Below are 21,206 nucleotides of genomic sequence, written 5' to 3' on the forward strand. Positions count from 1 at the left end.
CTGCTCCTCTCAGTCACCAATCTGGTCCTCGTCTCATCTTCTCTTCCCTGCTGCTAGCACTACCTGAAATCTCCACTTCTCTTGTATTAAGCCAGGACTTCTGGCTCTAACAAGGCCCTGTAGAGTTCTGTGCAAGCATGAAAGACCATGACGTCGAGATGTCATGAAGTGCACCATCTCGTGTGCGCTTGCACGGAAAGTTTCCAGGCCTAATTAGTCCCAAATCTGTGTCACAGGCCCTAGGATTTCAGAGTGAGTGTTAGGCTATGTGCCCACGATGCAGAAATGCTCAGGATTATTTCCTGAGCGTTTCTGCATCTCCCTGGCAGAAAAAACGCATGCGGATTGTACATGCGGATTGTACATGCGGATTGTACATGCGGATTGTACATGCGTTTTTCCTGCCAGGGACAAGCATTCTTGGAAAGTGGAAAGTGCTTGTCAACTTGGTCACACTATATAAATCCATGCAACCGCCATGGATTTATATAGTGTGACCGAAAGAATGGTAAAAAATAAAAAATAAATCTATACTTACCTTCTGATGGCCCCCGCAGTCTTTATTCGCTCCATCCTGGCTTGCCAGCAGCTCATGGTAGAATTAAGGACCTGCCAACGTCAGCGGCCGTGTGACCCGTCACATGACTAAATGACGTCATCGCAGGTTCTTCAGTCCACCGCGAGCTGCTGGCAAGCCAGGACGCATCGGATAAAGACACTAGGGGCCATCAGAAGGTAAGTATAATATTTATTTTTTATTTTATTCTTTTTTTTACAGGTTCTGTGGTACCCGGGTCCGGAGGAGAGTCTCCTCTTCTCCAAACGCGGGTACCATCCACACATTGAACCGCATGTTATCTGCATATACAGATGCCGTGATGCGGATTCCATGTGTTCCAATGCAAGTCAATGGCGGCGAAAACGCAGCGCTTCCGCAAAATAATTGGTAGAGCTGCGAATTTTTCCAAAATGATAATCCGCAGCGGAAATTTCCGCAGCATGTGCACAGCACATGCGGATTATCATTGGGGAACATGGCAGATCTTCTACCAAGCGTTTTTTAAGCGTTTCTGCAGCGGAATTGCCGCTGCGGAAACGCTTAAAAAATGCATAGTGGGCACAGCCTTAGGGGTCACAAGATGTGCCAAGAACTGGATAGACGGGTGATGGTGAGCAGTTGAAGGGCCAAAGAGGTGACCAATAAGGTGATTACAAGGATTTTTTTTTTCATTTTTTTTTTAATTTTGATGGTCCTTTATGATTTGGAAAAATGGTGGCTAGTGGCTGCCATTTTATTGGATCTGTGAACCACAAAAAATTCCACTTTTTGGCGAATACAGATTTTTGTAGAATTCAATTCCATTCAAAATTATTTGCTCATCTCTAGATCAAGCTATAAATAATAATGACAGCTCAGCTCCTCCTACTCACTGTAAAGTGACCTCTGCGCATGTCAAGGAGCATGCTCAATGCACTCTACTGTTAAAGTTAAAACATTGTTATTAGTTTAATTTTTTTTTAAAGTGAATCTGTCATAAGGTTTTTTCTACCCCCATGTGGCAGCAGCATGATGTAGAAGCAGGCTCCCTGATTCCAGCGATATATCACTTACTGGACTCTTTGTTCAAGTTTTGATAAAAATCACTGTTTTATCCTTTGCAGATCTAGCAGTTCTCTGAATGCTGAGCTCTGTTTAACCCCGCCCACACCTCTGATTGGCAGATTTCTGTGTACTCTGAGCTGCCAATCAGTGGTGGGGGTGTGGTTGGACTACATGACAGCAGGTTTAATAGTCCTCTATTGATAATCTCTTGCTGATGAACTGTAATTTTATAAAAACTACAGCAAGCAGCCCAGTAAGTGATACATTGCTGGAATCAAGGTCTCTGCCTCTACATTATTCTGCTCTCAGATTAATTAGCAAAAACCTGGTGAGAGATTCTCTTTAAATCCAGATGTCTACTGTGAAACAATTATTGTCGGTTGATGATCATGACCAGATGGATCAACCCATAATTCTCATGACATGACTACAATGTGAACAATAAAAAATATTTTTTTCAAGATATTCTCCAGTGCTGTATTGTATCCAATAAATCTATTTCACACCATATAGTCCTTATGTAATAGTACCCTATTCTAGTTTTAGATTCCCATTCTAGAAAATATGCGTCCAAATGTTGGCATCTATTATTTGATGGTCTAAGATGCAGATATTCTGTTATTCTTCAGTGGAAATTTATTTTTACAGTATTAAGACTTTACTCTCTACTAAATTTACTCAAGACTATATACAGCAAATTGAAGTGCTACACTAAAAAAAAAAAAAATCAATATTTGAAATAATTAAAGAAAAAAATAAGATAACTTCAAGAGCCTTCTCCCTGACTGAAACATTATAAAAACGTTATTAACACAATATAAAAAGATAGAACACATGCAACTATTGCAGCCACGAGCCGCGAGTCTCTTAAATAAGTGTATAAATAAAGAGTAATTGTCTTCCTTCCACAATATCGGGAGATTCCACACAGTTCCACTCGGCACCCTGATGGAGATTATTTCATTATGTTTCACTGGTATAAATATTGTTGCTTAATGGTGTATACAAGGAGATACATCAAATCTGTAATTAAACTATATTGCCAGCAGAGAAGCATTACAATACTTCCCTTAAAACTATTCCTTGTGTTATATGGACTTGTAACTTTGGAAAACCATTAAAATATTAACATTGACTAAAACTCTTGTAAAGTTGTTTTAATGGGCAGGAACTTGTAACATTCGGGAAAGTAAAATTGTAATGGACATGGTCGTTAGAAAAAGTAAACTAACAACAACCTTAAAAGCCCACTGTATCTCAGGAATCTAAAAGCGAAAAAACAACAACAAATAAACCATAAACACAAAAGATAATAAAATTCTCCAGGATTGAAAGTCCAAACTGTGTCAAATATAACACATTTATTTTCAGATTAATAGTTAACCACTCTTTCAAGGGGTTGATCACTACTTTTACTTAAAAAAAAAACAAGAAAAAAAAGCAAAATGAGCATATACCCTGTAGTAAGTAAATACGCAAATAGTAACAGTACATGTAAATAACATAGAGTACTTAGTTATCACTATTTTGATCAAAAAAGAGTAAAAGCCATCCCACCACGACAAGGTGAACCCAATTGGGAAGTCCTTTCCTGTATCTAGTATTAAAACTTTACCTTGTGTCAGCCATCCTCAATATAGTAAGGGCAAAGCAGGACAGGGGTCCGAGTAATCGTACGCCTTCAGATGGAAAGCCATTTAAATGAAATGCCTAACTCAAGAGCACTGTTTGTACAAAGTACAAGAAACTACAGAAAAACCAAAGAAATGAGCAGAAGCATAAGTTGGTATATGTGCAACTTGACTTTAAAAAAAATTGCCTGTCGACGTTAAAACTTGCTTCTTAGTGTGAATAAAGCCATAATTGTTTACACACACTCTTAGGCTGTGTTCCCACGATGAGCTTTTAGTGAGGTTTTTTTACCATTTCTACACACATTAAGCAAAGTAGGTTCTTTGCATTTTTTCTAAAATACGCAGAATAAAATACTCACCAAAAACTCATCATGGGAATGTAGCCTTATGTTATTTCGATTTTCGCTATCACAACTTGAGGTTTGCTGTACTGTAGCGCTGTACTAGAAGAGTCAGATCTGTATTTGTGTTTTTCAAGCCTCATGTATGCATATTTATGTACTAGATGGAGGCCCAATGCTATCGCATCAGGAGGGCGGCAGTGTCACGATGGGGGCAGGCTTTGCAGCGTTGAGAATCTCTCCCCCCCAAGTGCCCGCCCACCTATCCACTCTCTCTTTCCTCCATGTGCTGACTTCTCCCGTCTGTGCTCTCTTCTTTGACATGTCTACCCCATGTGCTATCCCCCTTGTCTGCTGTCTCTCTCCTTCCTGTACTGTGTTCTCCCCTCATGTGCTGTCCCGTTTGAGCTGTCTCCCCCTGTGCTCTGTTTCTCTCCCCCCTGTGCTATGTCTCTCTCTCCCATCTGCTGTCTTCTCCTCTCATGTGATCTCTTCTTTGACCTGTGTACCCCATGTGCTCTCCACCTTGTCTGCTCTCTCTCTCCACCCCTGTGCTGTTTTCTTCCCTCATGTGATCTCTCGTTTGAGAACACCGCCGGCAACCGCCGAATGATTCACTGCGCCTGCGAGGAATTCGCGCAGTAATTCAGATCGCCGCCATCTTTGTGCAGACAGATAGCGGTGTCACAATAAAACTGTGCATGCGCTCCTCCTGTACAAAGATGATGGCGGTCAATGAATCATTTGGCTGATCCCGGCGGCGTGTGCGACGTGTTCGCGACGGTGTTCCGCTGGTAGTACCGTGCAAGAGGCTTGTACCACCAGCGGTTTCCATATTGAGACACCCATCACTTGGGTGTCCCAATATGGCGGTCGACAAACTTCCGCCGCTTGGAATTCGCGGATCCGGACACTTCTGGATGGAACAGGATGTGGAGACATTACAAGGTAAGTATATTATAGATAGATGCAGGAGCTGGACAGCAAAAAAGCGCAAATCGGGTTTTAGCCGATATAAATTTAAAAAGTTCAAAAAGGTTTTGTTAACCTGGTAGACTTGTGTTCACACAATACTATAGAGTCATAGGAATACAGCTGCTGCAGGTCCATGAGTTATCCGACCGGTAAAATTAATAAAGGATAAATCTGGATAATCTGCGATGCTGGAAAGTAAGAATGCAGATCCAGGATATGCAAATATAAGATTGGGGTTTTTATTAGCCGACGCGTTTTGAACTTTTTATATTCATTCCTCAGGACATAACCACGTGTACATTCATCACAAGTACATACATATTTATAAAGATAAAATTCAAATACATTTTTTTCTTGGCATTAAAGATGAGTGGACCCATGGAAGTTTGGGTTCTGGTACACAACCCAAACTTTATTCCAAAGTTCAGTTTGAGTACCAGAACTGTACTTGCACTTGAACTAGAACACAAACCCCACTGAAAACATTGAGGACTCGAACTTTTGAGCTGTAAAAAATCTCTCTCTCTCCAATGGACTTACCCCTGAACTCCAAACATTGCATCGGACTTTTGGGAGAAGTTCGTGTTCAGTGTTTAGCTCCAGCCACTAACTGTCCGGTACGAACCCTGAACTTATAAGTTCTGGTTCACTCATCTCCACTTGGCGCCATTATTTGAATTTTATCTCTATAAATCTGTCGGTATTTGTGATGTATGTGCACATGGTTATGACCTGAGGAAGAAATGTGAAAACTGCGAAACGCGTCAACTAATAAAAATCGCAATCATATATTTGTATATCCTTGATCTGCATTCTTACTTACCAGCAGTGCGAATTATCTACCTTTATTTATCTATGTGTACAAGGACACCCTTTTGTTATATACTAGATGTGTGGAGATCCATGGATATTGTTTAGAATATGACCCTGGAGCTTTCCTGGGATTCTCCAATTGTAAAGAAAACAATGACATGTGAATAGATCCTTATTGAGATGGTAATTTACAACCGACAGCCAAGAAATGCAGCACTGAAAAGGGAAGAGAAATATTCGACATTGGAATATGTCTTAAAAACAAAACGTGATATCATACAGAAGAAGATGGAAAATTCTAGAAATATTTAATAAAGACCCATCATTAGCACCACCAGACGACCATGTAAGAGTAATGTTCTATTAGTACATTTCTAGGATGGGATACAGTATTGGATTTTTGCTTGTACAGCCATGACGGATTGCCTAATTTCTGCGCTCTCACCAGGTGCTGCAGTGGCAGGTTAAACTCGATTAACCTGCTTAAACTGCAGAGAGTGTGACTCTTAGTAAAGTGCCCCACTGGGTGATAAATCGATGAAGGAAGATATGGATAGAAGCAGTGCAAACTCTTCTTTCTTAAATACCTTCAACTTCTTTAAGAACACTTAAAGGATGAAAAAGAAATATACAGGATTGATATAAAGCTGTGATTTGTAGTAGTCCAATCCCTGGCATGGTGTGACCATTAGGGCGTGTGCACACAACCGTATTTTCGGCCATTAAAAAAAACGGATTGCACTCTGGATGTGAAAAATATGGCAGCATGTACGATTCTCCTCCGAAAATCAGAAGGGAATCACCCATTCAAGTCTATGGGTGCGAGAAAAAAATTGGATGCCATATGAAGCCACAGTATAGCATCCGATTTTTACGAATACATTAAAATTTTGTAACATAGGAAACTAAATGGTTAATAGCTGCTGCAGTAAAAAAAAAATGATTTTTTTGAAAAGTGAGAAAAAAATCCTTCCACTTTTTTGTGGTCATGTGAACTTGCCCTTAGGGTAAGTCGCCATAATAAGTATTTAATGATGCAGATTTTCTGTACCAACTAGCTAAATTAGGTTACTTGGGTTTTTTCATTACATTTTTTAGCGCTTTTTTTTTTTTTTACATATGCTTTTATCACATTTTTTTTTCTGCTGCGGCTTCTGGCTTTTTCTGGTTTGTCATATTTTAAATAAAATTGCTTCATTTTGGAAACGTAGCACTTTTTTGAAAAAAACAAAAACAAAAAGCGGCTGAAAAATTCATCAAGAACACAGCTTGTGAATGTGGCCTTACTTTTCTTTGATAAAACTTGCATTTTTTTATCTGCAGATTCTCTTCATCTGTTTCAAGTTTATGGGGAAAATTTAGAAATTAAATTCATATTTGTAGCAGACGTAAAAAATCGCACCGCAGGTCAATTTCTACAGCATATAAAAACGCACAATGGACATGAGATTTATATAAGTCACATGCACAGTACTGTTATTGCAGGCCCAGATCCCACATGGTGTAAATTCTGCATTGTTTCCACTACATTATTTTTTTTGCATGCAGAAAACCTGTTGTATTTTACTGTCGAAGCAAAGTGGATGTGATTTCATGAAATCTACAGGCCCCTGTGGGTTTAACGATGCAGTTGAATTGTGCAATTTTTGGTGTGATTTTTGTATGGGAAACTTGAAAAAATAGCTTGCAAAAATGTAAAAATTGCAGTTGTGTTTTTACGTGCATAACTTTGATCTTCTGCCACACAAGGAAAGACAATATAAATTGAGTCAAGATTACCAGAAGATCACAGCCACAGATGCCACAGAGTAGAAACTAGTCTGTAGCAGAGAAGAGCTAACCATTGGGCCAGGTGCACACCATCGCATTTCACGTCTAATAGTGATTCAACAAAATATCGGATCGCACTCAGACCAATTTTACTCTATGCTGAACCCGTCCGAGGAAAATATTTGCAATTTGGCGCAAATCAAATTTTTCTGAAAATTCTGTGAAACTGGTGAATTCAAATTTGAAAAGATTTGCTCATCTCTAAAACGAAAAGAATTGCACTTTATGCTGTTTGATAGCTTCATTCACGTGCAGGCTACACACCATTCATATGAATATGGAGTAGAGAACCTTCGCACCTGTGTGGCCCCCGCATTTATCATGGGGGTGTGCCGCATCCTGCTTGTGCTTTGGTAATCTGTCCTGGTGTTGGTAAGGCTGTTTTTTTCTGTGATTTTTTTTTTTTTTTTTTTCCCTTTCTGTGAGCTGTTGTTAATAGGAGAGAACTTAAACTAAAAAAGCCCTTTACTTTCTCCCTGCCGTTTTATTTCTAGTAACAGATAAATAAATAATAAGGCACAGTGACAGATTAATGCTTGCAGTCTCTGCATTGTTACAGTGTCTGAAGGTTTTCATTAACCGAGAACACAAACAAGTACAGGGGCAAGACTAGAGACTAGAAGTCATGGAACCGAGAGGGGAGATTTCTTAATATGTTTACACACCTGTGTATCCTGGGCTCCGCTTCCTTCCTCTGGGTTTAATGCCCGCTGTTGTGCTCCAAGTCTGGTTTTGCAAATTACCGGTCGTGGATCAATGACATCATCTCCTTCGATACATTAAGGCTCATTTAGACACAGTCCTATGTTAGGTGTGCTCCACCATCTGTGCCGTTTGTGTTTGCTGCTCCTGAGCTTTCTGGTGAGCCCTAACAGTCCTCACTGCCCATGTGCCTTCCTGCTTGCTGGATCAATATTTGGGGTCCATGTGCGCACCTGTTTTAATGGATCCACCTCACATGTCTCCAACCAATGCTAATATTCTATTTATTGAGCGCTTAATAATCCATGCTTTGGTCTGTCAATAAGGGCAGGTGCAGACGAGCGTATTATCGGCCCAAGCGCGATCCGACAAAACATCAGATTGCCTCCAGACCAATGTTAGTGTTTGGGGCTGTACACATGCATGTCTGAGTCGATCCGATATTTGTATCGCACTCAGCCATGCATGTCAATAAATACGTGGAAATCATCGGACTGCACTCGGATGACTACTGAGTGCAGTCTGATTTCTGTGCACTGACACAATGGAGGAGATTGAGAAATTTGGTTCTCCATCTTCTCCTCACAGTGTGCTCCAATCATCTCTGCCGAGAGAATTGGATAACACTATGTTCCATTTTGATCACACTCTGATCAGAGTTTTATCAGATTATCACTCGCATAAGCGACCCAATTCTCGGATGAGATAATCTACGGCCGTCTGCACCTGCCCTAATTGTGATTTTTCTATAAATGACTGATATTGATCTCTTAGGGTCTAACGTTAAACCATAAAAATTAATTTTGAAAACCTTACATCAAATTTCTACCTGCTAATCAATAGGAAAGAAAAAACAGGAGGTACCAAAGGATTGGCAATGGAAGGGGACCAATAGTACTTCCTTCTACCCAAAATACATGATTAAGCCCAATGCTGGATCACTGTGTCATGAGTTTACAGCGACAGAGAGGAGCCAGAAGACCGCAGCGTCTGATTCCTCCTACTCCTGCACTCATTAGAAGCCTTTCACCTTCATATTAAATGGTGCAGGTTTCTTGTAGAAGTGCAGGGGTTAATCTGCATAGCTGTGAGCTCCTGGAGGCTTACCTGCCTTGACGCACCCAGCTGTTCACTGTTAGCCACTCCCCTCTCCTATATATTCTGGGCTCTGGCAAGCATACATTGCCACAGCTAGTTTCATTGCTACATGGTTTAGGAGTTTGGTGGTTTGTTGGTATTTGAGAAAGTGTTTGGTGTATTTACTAAGACCATTGTGTCGTTTTGGTTGTGTGTTTATTCCTTCCTTCTCCTACTTTAGTTATTCCCCATCCTCCACTTCCCTGGTGTTATCATCTTATGTTTGTATGAGTGGTATTTTCCTTTATCCCTGTTTGGCTCACCTTGTGAGTCTGTTTAGTGTGCTGCCATACACTACTACTCCACTCTTCCCTGGGTGTGAGATGGGAACAGACTGAGGGTTGATTCAGGAGCTAAGACAAGGTATGTGGCCCCCGGCATCTTCACCTTCAGAAGTAATCTGGGGAACAGAGCCAGCTAGGGTGCCCCTTGCGTTAGGAACAGGGAAGGAGTCCCTGGTCCCAGGATACCCAACAACAGAGTCGTAACACCATGCTTGTCAGAACTGTTCTCTAATGAAATGATCTTTGTGACTCTCATTACACTGACCCCAAAATATATTTATTTGGTCAATGTGAAAATAGGAATAAATTTTTCATCAGGAACCTTTCAGTTCGCTACCTGCATTGGTCTACATCCCAATTAAAAAGGGAGATACATTACACGACATGCCAATCTCACAGCTCATAAAATGATGAGGTTTAAATAAATAAATCATGATTTCAACAGAGTAAATGACTGTTGAAATTTCAACACTCCACGGTCACATTAGACAGTATTAAAACGCAGCTCAACTCCAGCTCTGGACCCTTCTCTCCTCATAAAGCATTTTATTGTAATATTTTAATATCTTACCCAGTCTACCACTTAATACACTTAATTGAATTACCACAATATTTTACTTAATGTGCATTTTATTTGAAATCCCTGTGAATTTTATTAGGAATAATTAATACTTTTCAATTTTTTTGCTACTTGGAAATCTAATTCCCGGAAGAAGTAACAATATATCTGTATCGAACCCCTCAACTTGAATGCAATAAACACTGCTCAGTCCACTGTATCTACAGAATGTTCTGTTTTTGTTAATTTTTATAAAAACTTAAAACATCAGGCGTCATTTATAATTGCGCGAACATGATCATGTTCTTCCTATCTATTAGAAAAGACATTATCTATTCTGTAGACATGCTAACAACTATTATACTGTTCCAGGTTCAAAGCTCATAATTTGTCATTCCCTGTGCTGCAGGCTTTGGGCTCAGTGGGTATTCTCTCTCTTCTCTATGTGCATCTGTGTATTCTGTTATTTCACATCTAATTTTTTTTTTCTTGGATAAGTTATTAGGACCCAGATGTCTCCTTAGAGACATCAATGTATGAATAATGTTGGCCTGCTATGATCATAAATGTCTCTAGGAGTCATACATGTCTTTCTCAGAAGTAAATTAGCAGGAAAGAGATAATTATTTTATAATTATTGGGTAGACAGCATATTAGGAGAAGAGCAAGTGCTGAGTCAACCTTGTACACATAGATCTACATACAGTAATGATATTTTTCAACAATTTTGGTTCTCAAGTCATCAGACAGTTCTCTTCTCCACTTTCTGTTCTCTATGCTTAGTGTGGCATATAATGCAAAGATTGAGTCAACCTCATCCCTTTTTATCTGGTTTTAGGTATAATTTTCATATTGTCCACATCTGTTACTTACTACAGGTGAGTTTGAATGAGCATCACATGCTTGAAATAAAGTTGCTTACCCACAATTTTGGAAAGGTGCCAACAATTTTGTCCTGCCAATTTTTGGGGTTTTGTGTGAAATGATGCCCAATTAGCATTTTTTTTCTCAGTTTTTTTGTCTTGTTCCAATACACACAAAGGAGATAAACATGTTTAGAACAAAACAGGTGTAATAATATTCTGGGAGAAATACTTAATTTTCTGGAGCAATTTTAAGAGTGCCAACACTTTCAGCCCTGACTGTAGATGCTGCATAGAGATGATTTAATAAATTTGAGTGGAATTGAATCTTACTCAAATTTTACAAAAACTAGCTTCTGCCAACATACAGATTGTTCGTAATTCATATACGGGCAGATTCAGAAAACTGGTGGTCGCGGTTTCCAATTTTTCTGAGCTATAGAACCACATAAAAATGTTAAAAATTAAAAAAAAAAGCCTTATACTCACCTATCTGGGTCATGTGTCTGGTTCTTGCATCATGATATCAAGAGAACCCTCCTGGCCTCCTGGTCTTATAGGGGACTAATCCCTATAAAAATCATGCCTGTACTTTAGATTTTACTGTTTTTGCTGTCTAGGAAAAGAAACGAACATTATATTTAATATGTTAGTGAAGGCTCCTTGATGCACCCTTGAATTGGCTAAGGGCTCCATGCGCCATTCAATTAGCATGGGGCGCATTGCCACTTAGCATGATTGCTAATGCTCAACTTGCCCAAAGGTCATGCGCACTGCCACTCCAGAAGCCCATTGCCATGCACACAGTGTCAGTGCATCCATGCTCTTCTTCTTCGCTCCTGATTTTAGTGGCCACTTCGAAAACTGATACACCTATCTATGTAGTAATGGTCGCTACAATCTGGAGCGATAAAAAAGAACACGGATGCACTAACACCGTGTGCAGCCACTGGGCTCTAGGAATGTCTGTGCGCATTCGCAATCAGTTAAGGTAACACTCATTCTGGGCAAGCATACGCTGTCAATCAAGCTATGGAGCAATGTTCCCTGTTCTAATTGAGGGAAGGAATGGTGTACAGAGCCCTTGGCCATGACAGTGATCTACCGGGAGTCTTGATTTACTGGATTGCAAAAGCAGTAAAACCTATAGTATAAGAATATATTTTTTTTCATAGGGGCCAAGTCCCTTATGAGTTTTGGCGGTGACAGACTCCCTTTAAGACAATAACACCACTAAATACCCATCTTGAAGTTTCTGGAAATCCATTCAATATGAAGCCTTAATGTAGGTCACTGTCTCTTCTGTCTTCTGCAATTCATGGAATTAAGAGATCACTATCAGTTTTCCTTGGTGAAGTTCAGAAATTTTCAGGTCATTGAATAAATATACTTTTCTAATAATATTATCTCCTGGTTGGGGTTTTCCCATGATTCAATATTAATTTGCTCATATATTTCATTCAAATCATAGTAAATTGTTGGATTTTGTCTCGATCCCACTTATGGTGCTCCAGGGACACTGTGAATGACAGCTCTACCCATCTATGGGATGGAGGGCTGGCTGAGCGGTTAGGATTGTGAGTGACAGCTCTACCGCCCAATCTGAGGCAGAGGTGTTAATATTGATTGACAGCTCAGCCGTCCTATCTGTCTGGGTCAGTGGGATCTCCTCCAGGTGTCATCCATCTGGGTGAATGCAGGGATATTTAGCACTTTGTCAATTGTCAGATCTTTGCCAACTGTAGCTTTGCTCTAGTGGTAGGTGTTTGCTCTGTACTCTTAATTGTATTCTAATTTCAATTGCCCACCTGGGATTTACCTTTTTGATCATTCATCTGACTTACCCCTTTGTTTTGATCCGCTACTTTCCTGATTCTCTGTCCTCGTACTGTTACCTGACTATGCTTTTGTCTCACCCCTCTGTTTATTACGAGCCTTTTGGTACTGACCTTAGACCTCTTGACTATCCTGCCTCATGGTAACTCTAAGTAATGACTAGCGCCACATTAGGTAGTGACTAGCATCACAGATTTATTGAAAATAAATATACTTGTGCCTGGGTATTGCTGTTACACTCGTTATGGAGGCCCTTCTTCAGGCTCTCCAGATGTTAACAGAAGCCATTCCACAGCCATGACAGATAGTGGGACTACTACTGAGCACGTGTGACCATCAGAAGTGGAGACATTAGATGCACATTCCAAGAGAAGACCAAAAAACAGCAGGGGGACATACCCTTAAGACATGTTAAGGATTTTTGAACAGTAGGGTCTTTAATAAGGTATAAATGAGGGTCCCAACAATAGTATACAAATGGAAGACCCAATTACCCTAACTTTGAAGTCTGCAATCTTTATGGGCTCATTCAGTGATATTTCTCATATAAAAAAACATCCAAGTTTCATCAGTGCTTTTGATCAGTGTCTTCAGAGTTTGGCTTTTTACCATCAGAGTTTGGTCAGAGTTTCATCAGTTTTTCTCAGCTGAAACACTGATAAACCCCGCATAAGCTCATGTAAAGTCACAATGTGCAGAAACGTCCCAGGCTTATTTTCGTTAGCCCAGGAGCTCCGATTCAGTGCACATTGGCGGTGATAAAAAAATGTGGCGAGGACCAGAGAGGGGACAATACAGGGTGGAAGGGCCAGAGAGGTGAGCTGTAAGATGAGTATTGGGAATTTTTTATTTTTTAACCTTTCGATGGCCCTTTGTATTTAAAAAATCAGCTTTTTGGTGAATGCAGATTTTTGTAATATTTGAGTAAAATTCCACACCAATATATTCTTTCATCTTTAGTTATCAGATCTTTCTTACATCGCAAATATCATGTTATCACCTTGACAGACTGGCTGTATGTATATAATCAATTTGTTGACTCAAAGGCTATGTACACCTATTAAGCTAGGGTCACACGGGCATATATTCCCTCATCCAAGAGAATTTTGTCGATTATGAAAATAAAACTCTGATCAGAGTTGGATCATAGTGTGATCACAGTATGCTCCGATTCTCTCAGATGAGGAGAAGATGGAGAAAAAAAATTCTCCATCTTCTACATTGTGTGTGTCCATGGAAATCAGACTCCAATCAGATGTCACCCGAGTGCAGTCGGATGTTTTCTATGGACTCATTGACTTGCATGACTGAGTGTGATCTGAATAACAGATAAAACTCGGGCATGCAGCAATATTGTCTTCAGATGAAAAAAATGCACATAGAATAACATGGTCCGAGTGCGATTCGATGTTGGATCGAAAATACGGCCATGTGCATAAGCTCTAATGCTAACCACTAACATGCAAAAATCATTATTTCCATTTCAAAGGTGTCCTCAACTTTTATATATAGAGAGATTGTATACTACTCAAAGGAGTTAGGGGGCAGTCACATGTTTCAGTCAAGTGACATTTAATGACCACAAGATTGTGCTTTGTTTTTTAAAAGTGCTATTTTGTCACAATTCCATTATAATTCCCACTAAGAAACAGAATTTAAATGCAATGTGTGACATTACCCATAAAGGAGTAGTGGCCTCACCGAAATTTATAGCACCTCCAGAGGATGTTTAATAGATTTGCGTCCTACCACTGAAACATGCATTTGTCTAAAGAGAGCTGTATCGGGGGTCCAAAATATTGAAGCGATCACTTCTCAGTCCTAGTGGTGGGACATGCATTTATAGGACATTTTTGGCATGTCACATGGATGGAAATACCCAATTAGAATAAAATAAAACTTTATGAAGAATTTAGAAAACTTTTTAAACTTTCTATGGTCCAGCGTCACAGAAGGAAAAAAGAGGGCGCTGCAGAAAAAAATGCTACCTGTTTTCCCAAAGAATAGTTTTTTTTTCCAAGCTGCTGTAACTTTTTCTTCAAAGGCTACTAAGAGGGTGGAACTGTTGAAATCGCTTGCAACAAAAGCGTCCAGCTGACAAATCAAACAGAGAAGCAGAGTTACATTTAATTTCAGTGCTAAATCAGGGCATGAGAGCTCTCCGAGGAACAACAGAAACTGCTCAGTAGCAGAACCATGACTAGTTGATGCAGTTCTAATTAGACAGATCATGCAGCATTGTTAGAGTGATAAACTAGATGGTGTAAAGCTCCTGTAACAGTGGCCATATATTATCACTTAGTGTGATGGCTCCAGTGACAAGGTTGTGCTATAGATTTCCTGGAACGCCAGTGAGATCTGGGGCTGTGATTTAGGCCTTCGGGATGGTGCAGCCGGATGAGACAAACTCTTTTGTCATGTAATGGGAGCGAGGTAGAAGAGATAAAAATGAAGGCAGTACTAATGACTGTAATTGTAATAAAATGCAAGATTTATTTACACATAACCCTATGTCTGGAAAGCTATCCTCATCCTCATGTGTAAATCTTTACATTGAAAGATCTGGGATAAAATTGCAGAAGGCCAGATATGTAGGAGAAACATTATCAAGATAGAGATTGCATTTGGCATAAAATTTTTTTGCAGTTTTTAGGCTTGTAAAAAAAAAACCACTGACTTTTATGCATTTTTATTTGCCCTTTTTGTGTCGTTAATGGAAGCCTATGCTAAAATGCATTAGCAAAATGTCCCTCGTTTTCAGAATCATAGAATCCTAGAATGTTAGAGTTGGAGGTGACCTCCAGGGTCATCGTGTCACTAAACCATCTCAGACAGATGTCTGTCCAGCCTCTGTTTGAAGACTTCCATTGAAGGGGAACTCACCACCTCTCGTGGCCACCTGTTTCACTCATTAATCACCCTCACTGCCAAAAAGTTGTTTCTAATATCTAATCTGTATCTTCTCCAATTCAGTTTCATCCCAATGCTTCTCGTGCTTCCATGTGCAAATGAGAATAAGGATGAGCACAAGCACCCCAGAAAACACCAAACATGTTAAAAATTCCACTATAAGAAGTTTATAGAGTATTTATCAATTGTCTTTTGACTCAAAGAGATCATTTGTCTTTAGCGTTTTTTTGTCCACAAAAAAATCCCCCAGAAAAATACTGAAAAAAATACTGTTTTTACAAAACAATGCAAAGTTAATATTGGAAAACTAGAATTTTGACTTCGCAACAGCTTTAATAATGCCATCTCTGAGAATGCACACTAAATTGATAGAAAATAAAAAAATAATATTTGCTAAAGAGGGGTTGCCAACTACTTTTACTTTGATTAAAAATTTTCCACCATCTGAAAAGAAGGCCAGAAGACAGGGAGAGGACACTGGCAGCGGTACAGAGAAGCAGCAGGGGTTCACAAGGCATATTTTAGTTTATGCTAGGACCACATTAAATTTACGTAAAAGAAGTGGAAAACCCCTTTCAGAATTGATTCATTTCCATCAAATATGCATAGTGGTGTCTATAATGGTTTCCAGTGTTCTCCCATTGACATCCTAATTTCACCCTCCTCCTAAATCATTGATACCTAGACAAAAAGTGTCATCAAACTTTCTTCATATTTATACCACTTCATCACTTTCATAAAATGAGTTATGCTTTCAGATATGGCCTTCAAGGAAAAATAAACATTAAAAAATGATCAAAACTGTGTGTTTTCTCTTTTGTTCTATGTGCAAACAGAGTTTTTTGAGGAGATTTTGGTGGTAGAAACTGAGTGGAAACTCTCCAAATCCTCTTCCAAATCTCAAAACTCTTAAAAACGTAAAGTTTTCACTTAGTTTCTGCTCCGAAAGCTCAGTAAAAAGACTTTATGTGAAAATAGCCTTAAAGGAGTTTTCCAACCAGACAAGCCTTGTCCATATGTCCAATACAGGCATAAGGTGTTTACTCTTAACTCTGTGAGTTAGTGGGGTCAAGACCCCTCACCTTAGCCAATGACTCTGGCAGACTCAGCACTATCATCCATGACATGGATGCTAGTCACTTAAATGGAGCCCTCACAGCTGATTACTGTTTTTAGAAGTAAAATGATATTCCCTTTGTCTATAATTCCTTTTCTATATAATGCACAAACTCGCTGAAAAAAGTCTGTATCCATAGAAGAGTTTAAGGAAGAAAAAGGAGAAACATCCGAAACAATTGGCAAATGTGAAGACTCAAGGCATGTATGAGAAACAGATCAGTAGAAACAACATTGAGATGACCTTCAGATGTTGGGACCCAAGTGAACAGTCGGTCATTGGATTTCCATATAGTATTTCCAGTAATCTCAAAATAACTACTTATCTAGAGATTCACCTACCGTATAAGATCTAAAAAGTTTCTTTTTGTAGAAGTGCCCATCTATTTCTGATCGTAATTCTTCATGTACCCAGCCGTACGTTATAACAGGTTTGTGTTGTATGAATATCTAATATGGCATGGATGGACAGCTATGGACCCATTCTGGACCAATTTTCCATCAATGCACACAGTTTTTCCCATGGATCCCATATTTATACTATAAACCCAATGGGATGCTGAATGCCATAGTACATGGTTCATGCATGAGTCAATTCCATCCTTAAAAACTCAAGAGAGTGACAATTTCCCATTAATAGAAAAGGTGGGTTAACATTTGGAAAATGTGTTGAAAGCTACAAATAGCTAAGATTTCAGAGGGAAATTGAAAGGGTGATCTCCCAACATCCTCAACAGAAGCCAACGTTTCAGGTCCTATTTAACAGATGTCATTGCAAGATGTAAAGACCGAGACCGTAGAGATCCACAAATCCAATGATGGCCAAGGTTAGGCAAAGGCTCATTCAGACGTCTGATTTTTGTGTATGAGCGTTATCCGTGTTTTTCATGGACAGCATTCATCCTTGTGATAGTCTATGGGTTCATTCACGTGTCAGTCCATGGAAAATATCGGCAACATGTCCGATTTTGATTCGAGAGTCGGATCAAAATCAGCAATGCAAGTCAATGGGTCCGTGACTAAATTGGACCATTCTCAGCTGACATCCCAAGTGCAATCCTATTGTCATGGACTGTCAAAATGGAGAAGGTGGACAATTTTATTTTTTTAAATCTCTCCACAAAAAAAATCGTATGACACGCTTACCACACTCTGATCAGAGTTGTATCAGAATAACCGATCCGATTTTCTCGTACGCAAGAAAATCGGAGATCTGAAAGAGCCCTAAATGTAGGTTTAATTTTGTGATCAGGAATTTTGATATTCAGAGAACGGAGGAAGACAACAATCTCCTAAATATTCTTCAATATTTCTGTGTGAAGAGTTGTATTTTACCACTGAAGCCAAAGTACACATAAATTAATTTGTAAGGCGTTAATTAGAGGGATATTGCAAACCCGGACCTTTGTTTGCTGAACTGTAGTCTGACATTTACTCCTGACTTATAATAACCTACTAGTGATTTATTAAACTGATGGTCGATGTGCAGCTGTGCCTGACAATTAACCATTCTGCTCCCAGGGTGGCAGGTACGGAAAGGAATCATGATAATTTAAGGGTATGTCCGGCCAATCATTTAAACTTGATTTGTCAAGCTGTCTGTTTTACTCGGAAAACCCTCATAATTACATGCGCTTCTTGCACCAACCCATCATGCCAGCCCGTCAATCATATTTTATGGCATTTTCTCTCTCTCTCCGGTCTTCAATCACATAAGCTCAGCTAGTTTGGCAGCCATGTCATCTGCATATGACACATGGATCTGATCCATCACTTAGGACCCATTGCATTTCTTGTGATGGACACTCAACCCATCATAGCTCTTTTCCTTGATGGTTTAGGACAGATTCTGAGCTGGTTCTCGATATCACGATCCAGGAAATAATGACTGCCGAACATGCTCAAGGTTCTCCCTCCTCCCATCCGCGAACTGTAATTTCTCTCTATTGCTTTGCACTTGAGAGAATAAAACAGCAAAAACGCCAGCTAAAAATAACAGTCTTGGCAGCGTCTAAGCAAAGTATACATTTAAATTCAATAAGAAATGGACGGTTAATATTAAATGATGTACAGCATTGTCCTGGCTTATCAAGACTCTGTCCATAGTTATGCCAACAAAATTACTCCCTGTAGATTTTGCTCTTATTCCTACACAAAGACGGTTTAATTTTCATCAACTTAATATCTTTTCCGTTGTTACAGAAAATATTCAATGTGGTTGAGTTGCCAACATGTGAACACAATGTCTAGGGAGATTTTGCTGCTGGGCAGATGCTACTGGGCATGTAACATGTAATTCTGTATAATCTTACTCATGATACTAATTAGACCAAACAGTTCTATTAATGCAGATAATATAAATTCTCTCCTCTGGGGCGAGTACACATGACTGTCTATAGCTAGAAATAAAATAGATTCCCTGTGTTATATATGAGTTCACGCACTCGCTGATTATCTTATAAGGGTTGGTCTTGTTGAAGTGCTTTCGTGATTCCATCTGGGGGAACATTTTGACCCAGGTGGCACAAATCTCTTTCAAAGTGACCACTGGATGTTTTTGGTAATTTGCTGGTTCCTTGCCTGGAATTTTATAATGACATCTCAATACATGTTGGCATGAAAGTGTTGCACCATGGCAATCATCGCGAAGATGTAATATATAGGGTTTGGTATATAGCCAAAAAAGTTGTTGGACATTTGCCTAGTTCTCCATGTGATCCTGTGGTTTTGGTGAGTCTACCAGTCTATGAACATAGCCCATGTAAGCCAGAGGAGTTCCGTTGGTGTATAGGGTAAGAGACATAGCTCATGTCAAACTGATGTCCTTGTTAGTAAAAAAAAAAAGAGAGAGAGTACCAAGCTATGTGAAATAGGGTCCAGTTGTAATTTTGGCTCTTGAAGACAATTATGTGTAGATATCATGTTTTGGCAGGGGAGAATCGGAAATTTCACGAGACTGACTCTGGGCTTTTGAGGACAAGCAGCATCAGATGTGCGCCAACTCGAAATGCAGCCATGTCAATACTGATTCTGAGAATAGTAGCAACACCAGAGTGACTTGATTGATGATCATGTCTCTTTGTCATGTTCCTTGGATGTTGTCACATCTATTCTTCACCATAACCTGCTAGTGCAACTTCTGCTTCTGTCACCAGGTGCCACCATATTCACTCTGCGGGTGGTGCTAGTGATAGAGGAGATATCAGAACCAGAAGTACTGCGTGATGCAGGTTCTGTCCAGCCACTAAAATTATGGTGGCTGGGACCTGCAGTGCTTTCCAGTCTGACAGTATGGGTGTGTGTGCTGTCCAGCCTGAGTCATCAGCTCCCTGCTGCACCCAATCGGAGAGCACCACACCCTACTTAAGCCCATAGCTTACTGCTGGGAGCTGCCAGATATAGCTTTGTGATTCCCTGGTTTAGGTCTGTATTTTCAGCTCCAATTTAGTATTGTGTTTTCCTCTTTTGACCTCTGCTTGTTTTTGACACTCCTCCTGTCTGTCAATTTTGTACCTTTGCAGCCCTCTTGGCTTTGACCCAGCTACGTGACTATCCTTCTGGCCAGCTTGCACCACTGAACAGCAGCTGACTCTGTGGCAATTGCCCGGGGACCCCATTGTAGGTCCAGATCCCTGTATAAGGGTTAAAGGGTGTAGGTTATGGCAACCCCAAGGGACACGGAGTAGCATGTGCCAAGCCTGTTTGGTTAGCCATTTTAGAGCTGCCAAGTGGCCACTGGCAGAGCCTCATAACAGATGCCTTGCAACTAGCCTGAAAGACTGTACCCTGGGTTGCTTACCGTCCAGAAATTCCAGGACAGTCCATAAAAATAGAGCACTTTTTTCCCTTTCCGTAAAAGCAAAATTAAGGTGTCCGTGATTTTTTGGAAGCTGTAGAAACTTATACAAATTATTTTAACTGTAATTCTCTTCATTTTACAGTGAATGCAACTGATGTCTTCATTTCAAAATTACGGTCTGTAGACATGGATTACTTATAATCCTAAAGACTTTCCAATGTGTCCCTAAAAAATATTGTCTGTCTTTAATTTTTTGAAAAGCTGTCTAGAAATAATAAAAAGTCAAGTTGGCCAACCTGACTGTACCGAAAAGGGTTCCATGTTTTGTTAGGATCTCAGATTACATTTTGTGATTATTTGAAGCTGTTCCTCTTTACGAGAATAAAGAAATGTGCTATTTGTACCTCCTCAAAATCCATGACAACTTGTCATACATCTATCTATTCAATGATGTGCATTTTACTTATTAATCAGGTTGAGAAGACATATTGGCTACCTTGTATAAGCATGCCCTTTTAAGAATAGGTGGCAGTGACCACCACCCGCCAAGTGTCCACAAGTGTTCATTCTTCCTATAACATTCTTTAAATAAAAAAAAATTATGTAGAACTTATAAAATGTAAAAAAATGAAATTATATTTTCTAATATTTAGGAAGTTATTATATAGTTTACGTAGGAGGCCTTTTTAGGAAATTCATATTTAAGGAAAATTATTGGCAAAGAATTACACAAAAAAATACTTTATCCTGGCAAGCAACAGTAGTGATCAAATGGGGAAACCACACTGTAATTTCCAAAGAACA

General features: G+C 39.6%; 1 protein-coding gene across 11 annotated transcripts in view; it reads right to left on the minus strand.

The window, feature by feature from the left end:
• CELF4 (CUGBP Elav-like family member 4) overlaps window positions 1–21,206 on the minus strand; it is a 1,491,885-nt gene that overhangs the window by 1,224,524 nt on the left and 246,155 nt on the right. The window lies entirely within an intron of this gene.

The sequence above is a fragment of the Phyllobates terribilis genome, unplaced genomic scaffold (assembly GCF_046119375.1).
Source record: "Phyllobates terribilis strain yellow unplaced genomic scaffold, ASM4611937v1 Scaffold_1__5_contigs__length_1240528914, whole genome shotgun sequence".
NCBI lineage: Eukaryota > Metazoa > Chordata > Amphibia > Anura > Dendrobatidae > Phyllobates > Phyllobates terribilis.